The 15915-nt window shown below is 51.5% G+C and overlaps 1 protein-coding gene across 1 annotated transcript in view; it reads right to left on the reverse strand.

Moving 5' to 3' along the window:
* Positions 1-15915, reverse strand: part of DNAH6 (dynein axonemal heavy chain 6) — a 3261518-nt gene that overhangs the window by 1950448 nt on the left and 1295155 nt on the right.

The raw sequence follows: 15915 nt of genomic DNA on the forward strand, positions 1-15915 counted from the left end.
ATGAGGTCTAACGTGTGACCTGCTTTGTGAGTGGGATTGTTAACGATTTGTCTAAAACCCATGTGGCTGAAAGTGGAGAGTAGGGTTTCGCAATTTGTGGAGCGTGGTTGAGCGTCAACATGAAGGTTAAAGTCTCCCATCAGGATGGCTGGTTTTTCAGTACTAAGGTGTTTTGCGGTGAGTTCGATGATGGGGGAAGGGTCTGCTTCCAGAATTCCAGGAGGGGCGTAAATTAGACCGATTTGGAGGTATTTTGATTTAAAGAGGGCAAATTCCAGGTTGGCTGAAGCATTTGTGAACTGTAGGGTAAGGTCTAGCCCTTTTTTGGCTGCCAAGAGTAGCCCTCCTCCTCTTTTTTTGAGCCTGGGAACAGAGAGGAGGTCGTAGGCCTGAGAGGAGGTCGTAGGCCTGAATGGGGAGCTGGTTTATTAATACTGTGTCTGTAGATTTTAACCAGGTTTCTGTGATAGCACAGATGTCTGGTTTAGATTCTGAGAGAAGGTCGTTGAGTATGTGCGTTTTTTTAGTGATGGATTGCGCATTGAATAAGGTCAAAGAGAATAATGCCAGGCCAAGAATTTGAGTGGCTGGGGATAGCATGATGGGAATGAGCCTCTGTTGGCAGTTGAGTGAGTGAGTATAGGGCTTCGGGAGTCTCGTCAAGTGGTTGCAGATACTGGGAATGGTGAAGGAGCGCATCCTGGCTAGAAACGTGGTTGTGATAGGCGTCTGGGCGCAGTTACTTATTTGATTGTTGGCTTGCGATGGGATACCGTGGTGTGAGGCTGGTGTCACTGAAATTTGTTGTTGGGAGCTAGAGGTAGAAAATTGTTGAAAAGGATGTGTGGAAAGAGGCTTCTCTCGGGACTGCATGAAGGGGTGCAGAAAGGGGCCTGCCCCTTTGTCGTGCTCTTTCGGCGCACAACGCTCGGCGCGCGGCGCCTAAGAGCCGCGAGGAATTTAAAGTCCAATCGGGGCTGTCCCCCGATTGGCTGGTCGGCGTGAGAGTCGAGGCGCCGGGTTGGCTGCTGAGGAAGACAGCTCTGGATTGGCTGCCAGCGACGGGAGGAAGCAGCAGACCGGCTGGGGAGCGTCAGCGGAGGGAGGCAGGGGCTGCCTCGTGGTCGGCGCTGGAGGCGGTCGCAGGTAAGTGGAAAATAATAGGCCTTACCCCAGCGGGTCTCCGGCGCCGATCACGTAGGCCCTGTCCCGCTCTGAAGGCTCCTTCTCCTCCTACTGCAGCGTCTGCCGGCGAAGAGGGCTCTGTCCGGGAGCTGCGAGGAATTTAAAGTCCAATCGGGGCTGTCCCCCGACTGGCTGGACGGCGTGAGCGTCGAGGCGCCGGGTTGGCTGCTGAGGAAGACAGCGCTGGATTGGCTGCCAGCGACGGGAGGAAGCAGCAGACCGGCTGGGGGCGTCAGCGGAGGGAGGCAGGGGCTGCCTCGTGGTCGGCGCTGGAGGCGGTCGCGGGTAAGTGGAAAATAATAGGCCTTATCCCGGCAGGTCTCCGGCGCCGATCACGTAGGCCCTGTCCCGCTCTGAAGGCTCCTTCTCCTCCTCCTGCAGCGCCTGCCGGCGAAGAGTGCTCTGTCCGGGAGCCGCGAGGAATTTAAAGTCCAATCGGGGCTATCCCCCGATTGGCTGGTCGGCGTGAGCGTCGAGGTGCCGGGTTGGCTGCTGAGGAAGACAGCGTTGGATTGGCTGCCAGCGACGGGAGGAAGTAGCAGACCGGCTGGGGAGCGTCAGCGGAGGGAGGCAGGGGCTGCCTCGTGGTCGGCGCTGGAGGCGGTCGCGGATAAGTGGAAAATAATAGGCCTTACCCCGAAGGGTCTCCGGCGCCGATCGCGCAGGCCCTGTCCCCCTCTGAAGGCTCCTTCTCCTCCTCCTGCAGCTTCTGCCGGTGAAGAGGGCTCTGTCCGGGAGCTGTGAGGAATTTAAAGTCCAATCGGGGCTGTCCCCCAATTGGCTGGTCGGCATGAGCGTCGAGGTGCTGGGTTGGCTGCTGAGGAAGACAGCACTGGATTGGCTGCCAGAATGCTACGAATTAGTGGGAGACGGGAAGGGTGTACATGTTATCCTCTCTCTCGCTCTCTCATTCATAAACACACAAACACACCCTAGCACACATTCATTCTCTCTTTCATAAACACACTCATACACAAACATAAGGTTCTCACTTACTCAAAAGCCCTCTCTTCCTTGCTCACTCTCTCATGCACACACAGGCTCTCTCGCACTCACTCTTTCTCCTACTCCCCCCATACACATACTCTTCCTCCCCAAAACACAGGCTCTCCCCCCACCTCTAAACACTCACAGGCTCTCACACTCACAGGTTCTCCCCCATGCACACATACTCATGAAGGTCTCTCCCATCCACACACACAATTTTACAGTTATAGCCTGTCTCTCTCTGCTCTCACAGACTCTCTCACACTCACAAGCTCTCTCTCCCACCCACACAAGCTTTAATACTCACAGGCTCTTTCTCCCCCTGCACATACGTTCTATCACACTCACAGGCTCTCTCTATCCCCCCCAAACATACACAAGGTCTCTCACAGTCATGGCCCTTGAGTCTCTTGTGCTGTGGTGGCTGCAGGAGGGAGGCAATATGCTAATGACCCTACTTTGTTCTTCAGTGGGCAGGTGTTAAGGTGTTAGCAGCTCTGTGTGGCCTTTTCTTCTTTCATGTAGTGAGGAGAAGAGGTGCTGGCTGCCAAGTGGCAGAGAAGCTTCCAGCAGCCCCGTGGGGACTTTTATTGTTGGTCCGTGGGCAGGAGGGTACATAATGGTGGCCTGGCTGAGCTTATTTAACTTTGGCGGTGAACTGGAGGATGTGTGGCAGGAAGGAGACAAGGTGTGCCTGAATAGGCATGCAACTTTTAGCAGGTGTAGTGTGACCATTGGCTGTGGAGTTAAACCACAGCATCTTCAGTCTGGTTAAGGAAATGCAATTAAAAACGTAGCTATGCTCAACTGGAAGTTTAAAATCCAGACAATTTCTGGGCATTTTAGCCCTCTGTCTAGCTTCCGGACAGTACCTTATAATTCCGTACTGTCCGGAGAAAATCCAGACAGTTGACAACCCTAAGCAGAAGGATTGTCGGTAAAAAACTGTCTTTTGCCAATGATACCAAAATATGCAACAAGGTGGACAGCCAAGAAGATTTGGAAAACATAAGGAGGGATCTAGTGAACCTCATGCAATGGTCTATGTCTGGAAGCTAAGACTGAATGTTAAAAAAGGATACAAAGACCCAAGGGAGGCGAATTATTCTAAGCATGAAAGAAAAGCAGGATCTGGGGGTGATTGTGTCTGATTATCTTAAACTGGCCAAACAGGTGGATAAAGCAACAGAAAAACCAGGAATATACTTAGCTGCATAGGAAGAAGATTGGTCACCAGAAAAAGAGAGATGATATTGCTCCTGTATAGGTCCTTGGTAAGTCCTCATTTGAAATACTGTGTACAATTCTGGAGACCACACCTTCAAAAGGAGTGGAGTCAGACCAGAAGGTGGCTACTAAAATGGTCAGTGTTCTTCATTCTAAAGCATATGGGGACAGACTTAAAAATCTACATATGCTATAGGGTGCTATAGGAAAAACAAAACAGGGGAGAGACATTTAACTATCTCAAAGATTTACATGCATAGTGTTGCAATGTGGAACCTTGGGCCAAAGCAGGGTTGATGCTACCTACAGCGGGCGGAGCTCGCTGTAGGTTCCCACTGTTGGCAGACAGCCCGGGGTAATGCGGAGACCCTACCGGACCTTCACCACTATCAGCCCTTGTTCTCCACGGGTTGAGCTGCGGGGCCGGCTGGACTTAGGCGTGGGTCTCCTTGTGAAGGTTCCAGGGAGCGTTGGATGAAAGCAGAGTCAGATGGGCCAGAGTCAGGGTAGGCAGCAAGCAGGGGAATCCAGGAGACAAGATGAGTCAGGTCAGGTAGCAAATAGGAGGATCCAGGAGATAAGCAACATCAGATCAAGTAGCAAACAGGAGAATCCAGGAGACAAGCCAAAATCAAGACAGAGGAGCAGTCCAAGGAGCAGAAGGGGAGCTGGAGCAGGAGCTGGATCAAGAACTGATGCGGGAACGGGATCAAGAACTGAAGTGGGAGCTGGATCAGGAACTGAAGCGGGAGCTGGATCAGGAACTGAAGCGGTATTGAAATAGGAACTAAAGTAAGGCTGAAGCAGGAACTGAAGCAAGAGCAACACACTACCCACACGGAGCTGAGCCGTTGCTGAGGCGATTCTGGGAGGGCTGAGCTGCTCTTATATAGGGACTTCTGCTGATGTAATCAGATGGGGCCGCGAGTGAGTTTCCCGCTGCGGCCCCTTTAAAGGTCGGGGTGAGCAACGCACATGCCTAAGGGATCCTGTGGGGGAAGGCGCACCGGCATCAGCATCGGATTGCTGCAGAGGAGGGCGGCGGTGGCAACCTCTCTGATGCATTTATATCTCCAGTCAGGAAAATACACAAACTCAGTATAAGCGACCTATGATTAGAAAGTCCTTGTGCCTCATAGGCTTCATATATAAGCCATTTGCACAGAGTGACACTATATGATGGTCGCATTATACTTTCATTAAGAGATGGGACAAGAGCTTCATGTTTTAGCAGAATATGTATTAACCTGTTGGGGACAGGGTATGAGGCAGCCAGCAGGATTTGAGCGGGGTCGATCATGTACCTAGGAGGATCCGGTTTCCCATCTTCCTCAAAGGACCTCAATAGGGCATCGGCTCTGAGATTCTTAGCTGCTGGTCAATATTTCACCACAAAATCAAACTGACTGAAGAATAGGGACCATTGTGCCTGACGGGAGTTCAGCTGCTGGGCTTGTCGAAGGTGATCTAAGTTCTTGTAGTCTGTATAGACTGTGATGGTGTGTTGGGCTCCTTTTAACCACTGACACCATTGTTCGAAGGCCAGTTTTATGGCAAGGAGTTACTTGTTCCTGATGCCATATTTCCTATCCATGGGGGAGAAATTCTGGGAGAAGTATGAACAGGGAAGGAAAGTTCCTTTTGGGGAGAGCTGGCCTAGGACAGCCCCGACTGCGATGGTGGAAGCATCAACCTCTAGGATAAATGAGCAAGTTGGATCCGGGTGGCACAGACATGGCCCTTGTAGGAAGGCTTGCTTCAGCTGGAGAAATGTGGTGACCACATCGGGGGGCCAATCTCCGGAGTTAGCGCCCTTCTTGGTCAGGGCCGTTAGAGGTGGGACCAACTGGGAGAAGTTAGGAAGGAAATGTCTGTAAAAGTTGGTTAAGCCCAGGAACCATTATAATGTTCAAAGTCTGGAGGGCTGAGGCCAATCGCAGATGCAGGCTACCTTCTCAGGATCCATGAGAAAGCTGGATCCATGAGAAAGCTGTACCCAAGGAAGGGGAGAGACTCCTTCTCGAAGACACACTTCTTGAGCTTTGTGTAGAGCTTGTTGGCACGTAACCACTGGAGAACTTGCCACCCATCCTGTCGGTGAGACTGGAAGTATTTAGAAAAGATCAAGACATCGTCTAGATATACCACCACAGTGCGATAGAGGAGGTCCCGAAAGATATCATTCATTAAATGTTAAAAAACAGCAGGTCCATTGCACAATCAAAAGGGCATGACCAGGTACTTGTAGTGGCATTGCACGTATTAAACGCAGTCTTCCACTCATCTCCGGGTTTAATGCACACCAGGTTGTAAGCTCCTCGAAAGTCAAGCTTGGAAAAGATCCTTGTTCCCTGTAGACGATCCAAGAGCTCGGTACTAAGGGGAAGCGGGTACCGGTGCTTCTTGGTGATGGCATTGAGGCCATGGTAGTCAATGCAGGGCCGAAGTGAGCCATCCTTTTTTGTGACAAAAAAGAACCCCGTGCCTGTGGGTGACAAGGAAGGATGAATAAACCCTCTGTCCAGATTCTGCGTCAAGGCTTCTGTCTCTGGAAGGGATAATGGATATACCCTTCCCCATGGAGGGGTGGCTCCGGCAAGGAGGTTAATGGCACAGTTATAAGGGCAGTGTTGGGGCAGTACCTCTGCCATCTCCTTAGAAAATACATCCATGAATTTGGCGTATTGCGGCGGCAGCCCAGGAACGGTGGTGATCAGGAGCAGCACAGAAGAACGTCAGACGGAGGACAGACAATTTTGGTGACAGTGGGATCCCCACCTGGCAAGCCGGAGGGTTCCCCAATCGATGACCGAGGAGTGCTGTTGCAAGCATGGAAGTCCAAGTTAAATTGGGTGTATGGCTTTCCCCATTACACGGAAGGTGATGTCCTCCTGGTGTAAGAGTCCCTTCTTTAAGCATACGGGGAGCGTCATCTTGGTGATTTGTCTAGGGAGGGGATCCCCCAAGATGGAGGAGATTATCAGGGGGGTCTGCCGGGCAACAGTGGGTAAATTGAGGTGTCTGATAAGGCTTTCCATAATAAAATTCCCTCCCGCACCAGAGTACATGAGGGCCAACGTCTGGAACTCCTGGTTGCCTGCCAGGAGTGACACTGGGAATAAAATGAGTAAAACCTAGGGTCACCTTTTCTCCCTGCCCTAATTCTGCCCCCATAGCCACCTACTTTTCACTTTCCAACATTTAGGAGCCTACTGCAACTAGGAGCTTAAATGTAGGTACTCAGCACTAGTAAGTACATAATCAAAAGGAACAATTTAGTTAGGCATCTAAACACTTTGAATATTGGCTTCTTCATGAATTATGCTCAAAGAAATGTTATGATACTCAGCCAAGCAGTATAGCATAATGAAGATGTAAGCCTGTGACTTTAATACAAGTCTGAATTGCTCACAATGATAGTAACTTTGAAACCAGCATATGGGCACGCAGGTGCACATATGTGCACAAAAAGAAAATTACTTCTTACCTGCTAATTTTCGTTCCTGTAGTACTAAGGATCAGTCCAGACGGTGGGCTATGTCCCCCGTCCAGCAGATGGAGTCAGAGCAAACTTCGGAGGGTGCTGGCATATAAACTGGTGCACCCCTCCTAGATCCTCAGTATCGAGAATATCAAAGCAAGCCAGAGCGCTGGACAGAACAAAGATGATGGATCAAGCATATTCGCAACCATAAATCGCAAACTTTGAAATAAATCATGCAACGTGCAATGAGAACTGTCGAACAGAAAAAAATACACACACAGTGAAAGTGTAAAACAGTAGGACAGGAGAGAGTAGATGAGCAGGTTCACCCCTAGATCCAAACACGACCAGGGTGGGCGTCTGGACTGATCCTTAGTACTGCAGGAACGAAAATTAGCAGGTAAGAAGTAATTTTCTTTTCCCTGTACGTACAGGATCAGTCCAGACGGTGGGATGTACCAAAGCTTCCCTAACATGGGTGGGTCCCTGAGAACCCTGCTCGAACAACCCTGTCCCCAAAAGACCCAAATTCAGCTACCGGTAAATGAAGCCGGTAATGTCTCGAAAAAGTGTGAAGGGACTTCCAAGTCGCCGCCCGACAGATTTCCTGTGCGGAGACGAACTGAGACTCTGCACAGGAAGTGGCCTGGGCTCGCAGAGAATGCGCCTTGATTCCTGTCAGAGGATCCTTCCCGGAACCAATCTATGCTGAAGCCACCGCCTCTTTGAGCCAGCGCGCGATTGTAGTCTTCGACGCTTCTTGGCCCTTTCTAGCTCCGAACCAGAGAACAAAGAGATGGTCAGAGACCCGAAATTCATTCGTCACCTCCAAATAACGGAGAAGCGTGCGCTTTACATCCAGGCGCCTGAGGGACATAGGGGCGTCCGGCGGGAAGGATGGAAGTTCCACTACCTGGTTCAGGTGAAAGGAGGAAACCACCTTAGGGAGGAATGAAGGGACCGTTCGTATGGAAACCCCCGAGTCCGAGAATCGCAGGAAGGGCTCCCTGCACGACAGAGCTTGGAGCTCGGAGATGTGCCGCACCGAGGCTATAGCTACCATGAAAATCACTTTCAGGGTGATATCCTTAAGAGAGGCCTGACGCAAAGGTTCGAAGGGGGGCCCTCCTAAAGCCCGTAACACCAGGTTGAGGTTCCAGGAAGGGCAAAGAGGACGCACCGGCGGCCGCAGGTGCTTTACTCCCTTGAGGAACCGTGAAATGTCCGGATGGAATGACGGGTCTGGCCTTCCCGAGGCGCGAGCCAATGAAGCGAGTGCGGACACCTGCACTCTCAGCGAATTGTAGGAGAGACCCTTCTCCAGTCCCTCCTGCAGGAACGCCAGGATCTGTTGACGGGAGGCTGCGGTCGCGAGAGCACCCCGCGCCGAACACCAGACTTCAAATACCTTCCACACCCGGACATAGGCGACCAATGTCGAGGTCTTATGCGCTTTGAGGAGTGTATCCACCACGGGAATAGCGTAGCCCTTACTCAGGAGGCTCTTCCTTTCAAAAGCTACGCCGCAAGACAGAAGTGTGCCGCCTGCTCCGAAAATACCGGGCCCTGGTGAAGAAGACGCGGAAGGTGTGAGAGCCGAGGTGGACCGTCTACCGCCACGCTGAGGAGGTCCATGAACCAGGGCCGCCGTGGCCATTCCGGAGCCACTAGGATGACCCGACCGCGGTGGCGCTCTATCCTCCGTAGCACCTTGCCCACCAGAGGCCAGGGAGGAAAGACGTAGAGTAGAAGTTGAGGAGGCCATGGGAGAACCAGAGCGTTGACGCCTTCCGCGCCGCGCTCCCTTCTGCGGCTGAAGAACCGGGGAGCTTTTGCATTGGAGGCGGACGCCATGAGGTCCATCACAGGCGTACCCCAGCGTCGAGAGATGAGCGCCATCGCCTCGTCGGAGAGGGACCATTCTCCCGGATCCAACACCTGACGACTCAGGTAGTCCGCTTGGATGTTGTCCACCCCGGCGATGTAGGAGGCCGCCAGCCGTTCTAGGAAATGTTCCGCCCACGCCAGCAGTCGAGCGGCTTCTAAAGCTACCTGTCGGCTCCTGGTGCCCCCTTGCCGGTTGATGTAGGCCACCGTTGTTGCATTGTCCGAGAGGACTCGAACCGCCCGGCCCCTGATCAGGGGCAGGAACTGCATAAGAGCCAGACGAACCGCCCTGGTCTCCAGATGGTTGATTGGCCAGGTCGCCTGATCCTTCGTCCACTGTCCCTGAGCCGAGCTCCTGAGGCACACTGCCCCCCAACCGGACAGACTGGCATCGGTAGTGACTACTACCCAGTCCGGTGTCTCTAGAGGGCATCCTTGAGCTAGGTTCCTGGGATCCAGCCACCACCTCAAGCTGGACCTGGCGGTCGGGGTAAGAGGAAGAATCGCCTGGTAGTCCCGAGAGACTGGTTTCCACCTCGAGAGCAGGGACAGTTGCAGAGGCTGTAGGTGCGCAAAGGCCCAGGACACTAGGCTTATGGCGAACGCCATGGAGCCCAGGACCTGTAGGTAGTCCCACGCCGTGTGTACCGGGAGAGAAGCAAACCGGATGATTTGATCCCGTAGTGATTGAGCCTTGTCCGGACGCAGGAAAACCTTGCCCTGCGCCGTGTTGAAGCGCGCCCCCAGGAAGTCCAACTGTTGTGATGGCAGCAAACTGCTCTTGCTGAAGTTCACCACCCAGCCAAGGGACTGTAAGAAGGTCACTACTCTGTCGACCGCCGCCCGTCCCTGCGGCAGAGACTTCGCTCGGATGAGCCAGTCGTCCAAGTAAGGGTGGACCAGGATGCCTTCCCGTTGTAGTGCGGCTGCCACTACCACCATGACCTTGGTAAAGGTTCTGGGCGAGGTCGCCAGTCCGAAGGGCAGCGCCTGGAACTGAAAATGTTGACTCAAGATTTTGAAACGAAGGAACCTCCGAAGGGCCGGAAGGATCGGGATATGCAGATATGCTTCTGTAAGATCGAGGGAGGCTAGGAACTCCCCCTGATGCACCACCGCAATGACAGAGTGGAGTGTTTCCATGCGAAACCTGGAGATCCGGAGCATCTTGTTGACTTCCTTGAGGTCTAGAATGGGACGAAAGGAGCCGTCCTTCTTGGGAATCACGAAGTAAATTGAATAATGCCCCGAGCCCACCTCTCCTAAAGGGACGGGCGAGATGGCTCCCAGGTCCAGAAGCTTGTCCAGCGTGTGCTGTACCCCCAGGCGCTTGGAGCTTGACCCGCAGGGAGAGAAGATGAACCTGTCCCTGGGAAACCGGACAAATTCCAACGCGTAATCGTGTCTTAGGATGTCTAGGACCCATTGGTCCGTGGTGATGTTGGTCCACTCCTCGTAAAACAGGGCGATGCGACCTCCAATCTGGGGTAGCGAGGAGTGGACTGGCCTGGCATCATTGAGGCAGCTTGCCAGAGGCTCCCTGGGTTGAGGAGTCCCTGGAGGGTCTGCGACCTCGAAAGGGCCGAGGCCACGACTGTGACCTGGTTGATGGTGTCCTTGGGCCTTGTGGCCTGAAGCCCCTGTAATGCCTCTGAGTGCGGAACCGATTCCTGGTAGTCCCAGAGGGCGGACGATAGGCACGCTGACGGTCCTCGGGTAGTCTGTGGATCGAGTTTTCCCCCAGGGTCTTGATGATCTGATCGAGGTCCTCGCCAAAGAGAATCTGCCCTTGAAAGGCAGAGCCCCCAGACTAGCCTTGGAGGAAGCGTCCGCTGCCCAGTTCCGGAGCCACAGGAGGTGTCTGGTGGAAACAGCCGATGCCATGGTCCTCGCCAGGACCCACAACAGGTCGTGTAACGTATCTGCCCCGTAAGCGATGACCGCCTCCAGTCGGTCCGCCTGGGCCGCATCCTCCGGTGGTAATTGCTGAGAGGTGAGGAGCTGCTGAACCCATCGAAGACCGGCTCTCTGGGTAAGAGAACCGCAGAATGCTGCCCGGACCCCCAGCGCTGAGACCTCAAATATCTTCTTGAGGGCGACCTCCAGCTTTCTGTCCTGTAGATCTCGAAGCGCAGTGCCCCCTGTGACCGGTATTGTAGTTCTCATCGTGACGGCAGACACCGCCGAGTCAACCTTGGGGACCTTGGGAAGGTCCAGGAAGTCACCCGGGAGAGGATAGAGCTTGTACATAGCCCTGCCGACCCGAAGGGATGCCTCTGGGTTGTCCCACTCCCTCACGAGAAGCTGGAGAAACGAATCATGAATAGGAAAGGTCCTCGCCAGTGGACGCAGGCCCGCCAAGACAGGATCTCCCTTCATGGTAGCGGAGGCTACGGAGGGAGCCGGGGGTCCTGGGAGCTCAATGGGGGGGGGGGTCGAGATCCAATTCCTGAAGAACGTGGGGAATGAGGTCCGCCAACTCCTCCTTGCGAAAAATCCGGAGCACCCGTGGGTCATCGCATTCCAAGTGCGCTGCCAAGAGCGCCTCATCGTCCGCTTGCGAAACCGGGCCACCCCCCGGGTCCAGTGAGGGCGACGTCCCGCCCAGGGACAGTGGCATACCCAGGGGCCCCCTGGGACCCCCCACCCGGCCCCCGTACCCGAAGCCGTAGTACCTGTGGTCCTGAGAGCCTTAGCGGGAGGAGGGAAAACCGCTGACCCCCCCCTGCGGATTTAAACTCTGCATGAGCACCACGAAATCTGCCGAGAAGCTGAGGTGTCCAGGCGGGGGGGGGGGGGGGGGGGGAGGATGGGGTCCCTGGAGAGTCCGGAGGTGGAAGGAAGAGGCCCCAAATCCACGATCGGGGGTGCCAGCGGCAAGAAATCCTCAGTAGTCTCCTCAGCGTATGAGCCCACAATGCTTTCCAGCTCTAAAATGGCCGCCACTCCCGCCAAAGAAGGGGGCGGGGCTACTCCCCGAGGCCCGTGGCGCTCCGAGCGCGGCGGAGAATTTGTCGGGGGAACGGTGCTCGTCTCCCCCCGGGGAGGCACCTGCCGCAAGGTCCATCCCTCGAGGCGCCCTGTCCCAGGCCGCCACGGGACGGGCAACGGGCGCGCTGCATCGCACGAATCCGGAGGCGGGCGCAAGACGCCGGAGGCGGTGAAGCCGAAGATCGTGCCGTGGGAGGAGCGGGCCTGCCTCGCCCTTGCTCAACTCTAAAATCACCCTCCCCCCGGGAGCGGCAGGGGAATGGGACCTCCGCGCCGCCTGCGGCCCCGGGGAATGGCACGTCGCAGGGCCGCGGGGAAGGTGAGGAACCGCGGTGGAGAGGGGGGGAGAGGCTGGCACCACTAGCATTCACCTCCTAATGCGCCAAACCTGCAGCTGCAAACAAATAAAAAACACAAAATGAACCTCCCCCAAACTTATCCCTGACGACCTCAAGAAGGCTAAGCGAGAGAGAAAGAAAAGAGGCAGTCCTGATGGCAGGAGATGAATTGGAGCCAAGCACTAAACCGGCTCCCTTCTGTTAAGAAAAAACTCTTTTTTTTTTTTTTTATACTGCTTGATCCACCAAAAGAAAGACAGAGAAATAAAAAAATGTGACAAGAGCAACTAGTTGGGGAACAACGGGTTTCCCCTGCTCACATCTGCTGGAGTCAGAGAGATACTGAGGATCTAGGAGGGGTGCACCAGCTTATATGCCAGCACCCTCCGAAGTTTGCTCTGTCTCCATCTGCTGGACGGGGGACATAACCCACCGTCTGGACTGATCCTGTACGTACAGGGAATGCCAGCCTGCGCCATTTGGTATCTCTCTTCGAAATCACATCACTCCTACTCTCCAATCCCTTCATTGGTTACCCATAAAATTCAGGATAAAATATAATGTACTCACCATCATCCATGGTCTAATACACAACTCTTCTTCTACCTGGCTCTATTCTATGCTTCATATCTATAAACCCACTCAGCATTTAAGATCACTAACACAAAATCTATTAGACATTCCAATGCCCCGACTGGCAAGACTAGACATCACCAGAAGGAGCGTTCACTGTAACAGCACCCTCCGACTGGAATTCTTTACCGAATCCACTCTGTTTATTAACAAATCCACTTCACTTTAAAAAATCCCTGAAAACATATCTGTTCCAATTAGCATTTAATACCTCACCAAATACTTAACATCAACTACACAACTCCCCCTTTCCCCCTCCTCCCTATAGTACTTCCCTCTGTGACCCGCTTCAACAAAACAAATTTATTCACCCCTTTCCCCCCCTAGAATACCCCCCTCCAGATACCTTCTACCCCCCTCCACTTTTTCCCCTCTTATTTGTATAAGGTGAACTATGACACAGCTCTTTTTCTATTAAGACTTTCTTTTTAAAATTAGTTACTTTATTGTTTATATACCAATTTGTGTATTTTTATTCTTTTTAATTTATTTTCTAATCTCGTTTATTTTATATTTTTTGTAAACCGTTTTGATAAAACTTACATTTTAAAAAATGGTATATAAATACCTTTAAATAAATAAATAAATAAATAAATAAATAAATTTCTAAAATAGCCTGGCCGTGCACACATGTGCTCTTAATTTTAAGTGGACACATGAGCACTGAAATTGTAAATTCATTAAAAATGAATGTGCATATTGAACTGAACAAATCCATTTTTGTTTTGTTTCATTAAATCCAAAATTTCTCAACGAACTACAAGAACTGCCAGCAAAAATCTCAACGAACTACAAGAACTGCCAGCAAAATTAATCTAGTGATTCCCTCACTTCCACAGGCTAAATTATCCTCCACCAGAAACAGAGCCTTTTCCATCATCGGCCCTAAGCTCTGGAACTCTTTACCTCTTTTCCTCACCAATCAAGAAAACTTAAAATCCTTCAAAAAAGACCTAAAACCCTGGCTACTCAGCCAGTGGCGTAGCCACGGGTGGGCCTGGGTGGGCAGGTGCCCACCCAACTTAGACCCAGGCCCACCCAACTGGCACCGGAACTGCAAGGCTGTCGCGGGATCCCATCCCCGCGACAGCGAACAAGAGAACCCACGCCTCGCGCGCCATCACGGCACACATGGGGAAGCACTACTGCGGCCGTATGGCCAACCGGTCTTCCTGTTCGGGGGGGGGGGGGGGAGCGGAAGCGCCGCGCACAGCTTCCGCTCCCCCCCCCCCCCCGAACAGGGAGCTTGAATATGTGTGGGTGAGACTGGGAGCATGGGTTTGTGGGTGAGAATGGGAGTCTGGCTTTATGTGTGTGGGTGAGAATGGGTGCCTGGATGTGCGTCTGTGTGTGCATAGGAATATAAGCCTGGGGAGGGGTGAGAAAGTGAGAACTTGTATGTGTGTCTGCAGAGAATGTGAGCTTGTGGGGGGGGGAGAGCATATGAGAGTGAGAGCTTTAGTGTGTGAGAGGGAGTCTGTGAGAGAAAGTGTGTATGTGTGTGTGTGTGTGTGTGTGTGTGGAAGGGAAGAAGACAGTAATAGAAGAAAGACACTGAAATGGAATTAGGAAATGAGCTATAAGGGAAAAAATGGGAAAAAGAGACCAGGACCAACTGATTAGAAAAATACAAAGATCAGACAACAAAGGTAAAAATATATAGCTATATTTTGAGATGTTAGCAATTTAAATATAAGCAACACAACCGCTCTCTCAAAATTTATGGACAGGTAGGAGCCGTGTATAAAATCGTAATAATAAGAAGGCTAAAGTACCACAAATCACCGTGAATTATGTTTGTATCATTAAGTAAACCTCATACTTAGGCGTAGATGTGAATGCTATGCTGCATAATTTGGCATTATTTATCAGTAAAAAAGCAACTAGTAGACCTGTATGCCTACAGCCCACCCATGTTAACCTTGTGCCCACCCAAAAAATCAATTCTGGCTACGCCACTGTACTCAGCCAATCTTTTAAAGATAGCTCCCAATGACTTTAAAATACTTTTATATTTTCTGCTATTTTCCCTGTTTCAATGATACAGATGCCCTTCAATACTTCATGAGATATATGTACATCAGGGTTCTATCCTGTGTTATCTTGTTATACATTCTCCTTGTTATGTCGTTATTTATCATTAATTTTAAATTGTTAAACTTCATACATCGTTCAATGTAACATGTTGTTTCTGTATGTAAACCGGAGTTAAGGCAACTCTGCTATACCTCGGTATATAAACAAATGCTAAATAAATAAATAAAAAAATAAATAAATACAATGAATAAAAATGCCTCCAAAAACATGACAATTCTTGGATTTTTTGTTTCAGCAAATATTGTGCAGTAAAGGGTTTTTAAAATGCTGGCGTGCGCCAATACTGGGAGATATGCTCATGGCTGTGCAAATTCAATGGCCAATGGCCACGCGCGTATCTCCCAGCACACGCAGAAGAGCTGGCAGAATAAAATGGGGAGGGCCGGGGGAGGGGGCATGGGCAAGACAAGACAGTGCCATTAGGCGCACAGGACAGCAGCTGGCCAGCCAGTGCACATTGCTACTGCTTGGGAGAGCAGGTAAGTTTGCAGATAAATAAAAAAGTAAAAGGGGTTTTAGTGGTTGAGGTGGAGAGGGGAAAAGAGTGGTAGGGGGTTAAGGAAGTTTCCTCCCAGTCTGCTCCAATAAAGGAGTGGACTAGAAGAGAACTGGGGAAGGCCCTATTGGGTTGCCGTGTGCTTTTAAGAAAATTTCCCCTGTTGCAAGCGCGAGTTGGCATCCGCACACACATGTGCATATCGATCTAAAATGGGGCACACATATATGCACAGGTAGCAGATTTTATAACATGAGCATCAGCACACACATGTTATAAAATCAGCGCGTCCATGTGTGCGCACCGGGAACCATGCGCACATGGACGCCCACACTCCGGTTTAAAAATCTACCTTTATTTAAAGTTATTGCATAATGTTTTCCAAAGAGCACATACTATTTGTTGAAATAAAAAAACAATGATTTCTCCCCATGAAACAAAATTCAGCCAAAAACAAATGGAACAAACTGAACTAAAAATATTTTACCTGCACACCCTTAGGAAAAAATAACCTTAAAAAGTGCATAAAATCTTTACTGGGAAAGAAGGCACGTTTAACTGAAAAAATGACTGAATACTTGTAAGTTCAG

Source organism: Rhinatrema bivittatum, chromosome 1, assembly GCF_901001135.1.
Source record: "Rhinatrema bivittatum chromosome 1, aRhiBiv1.1, whole genome shotgun sequence".
Classification (NCBI taxonomy): domain Eukaryota; kingdom Metazoa; phylum Chordata; class Amphibia; order Gymnophiona; family Rhinatrematidae; genus Rhinatrema; species Rhinatrema bivittatum.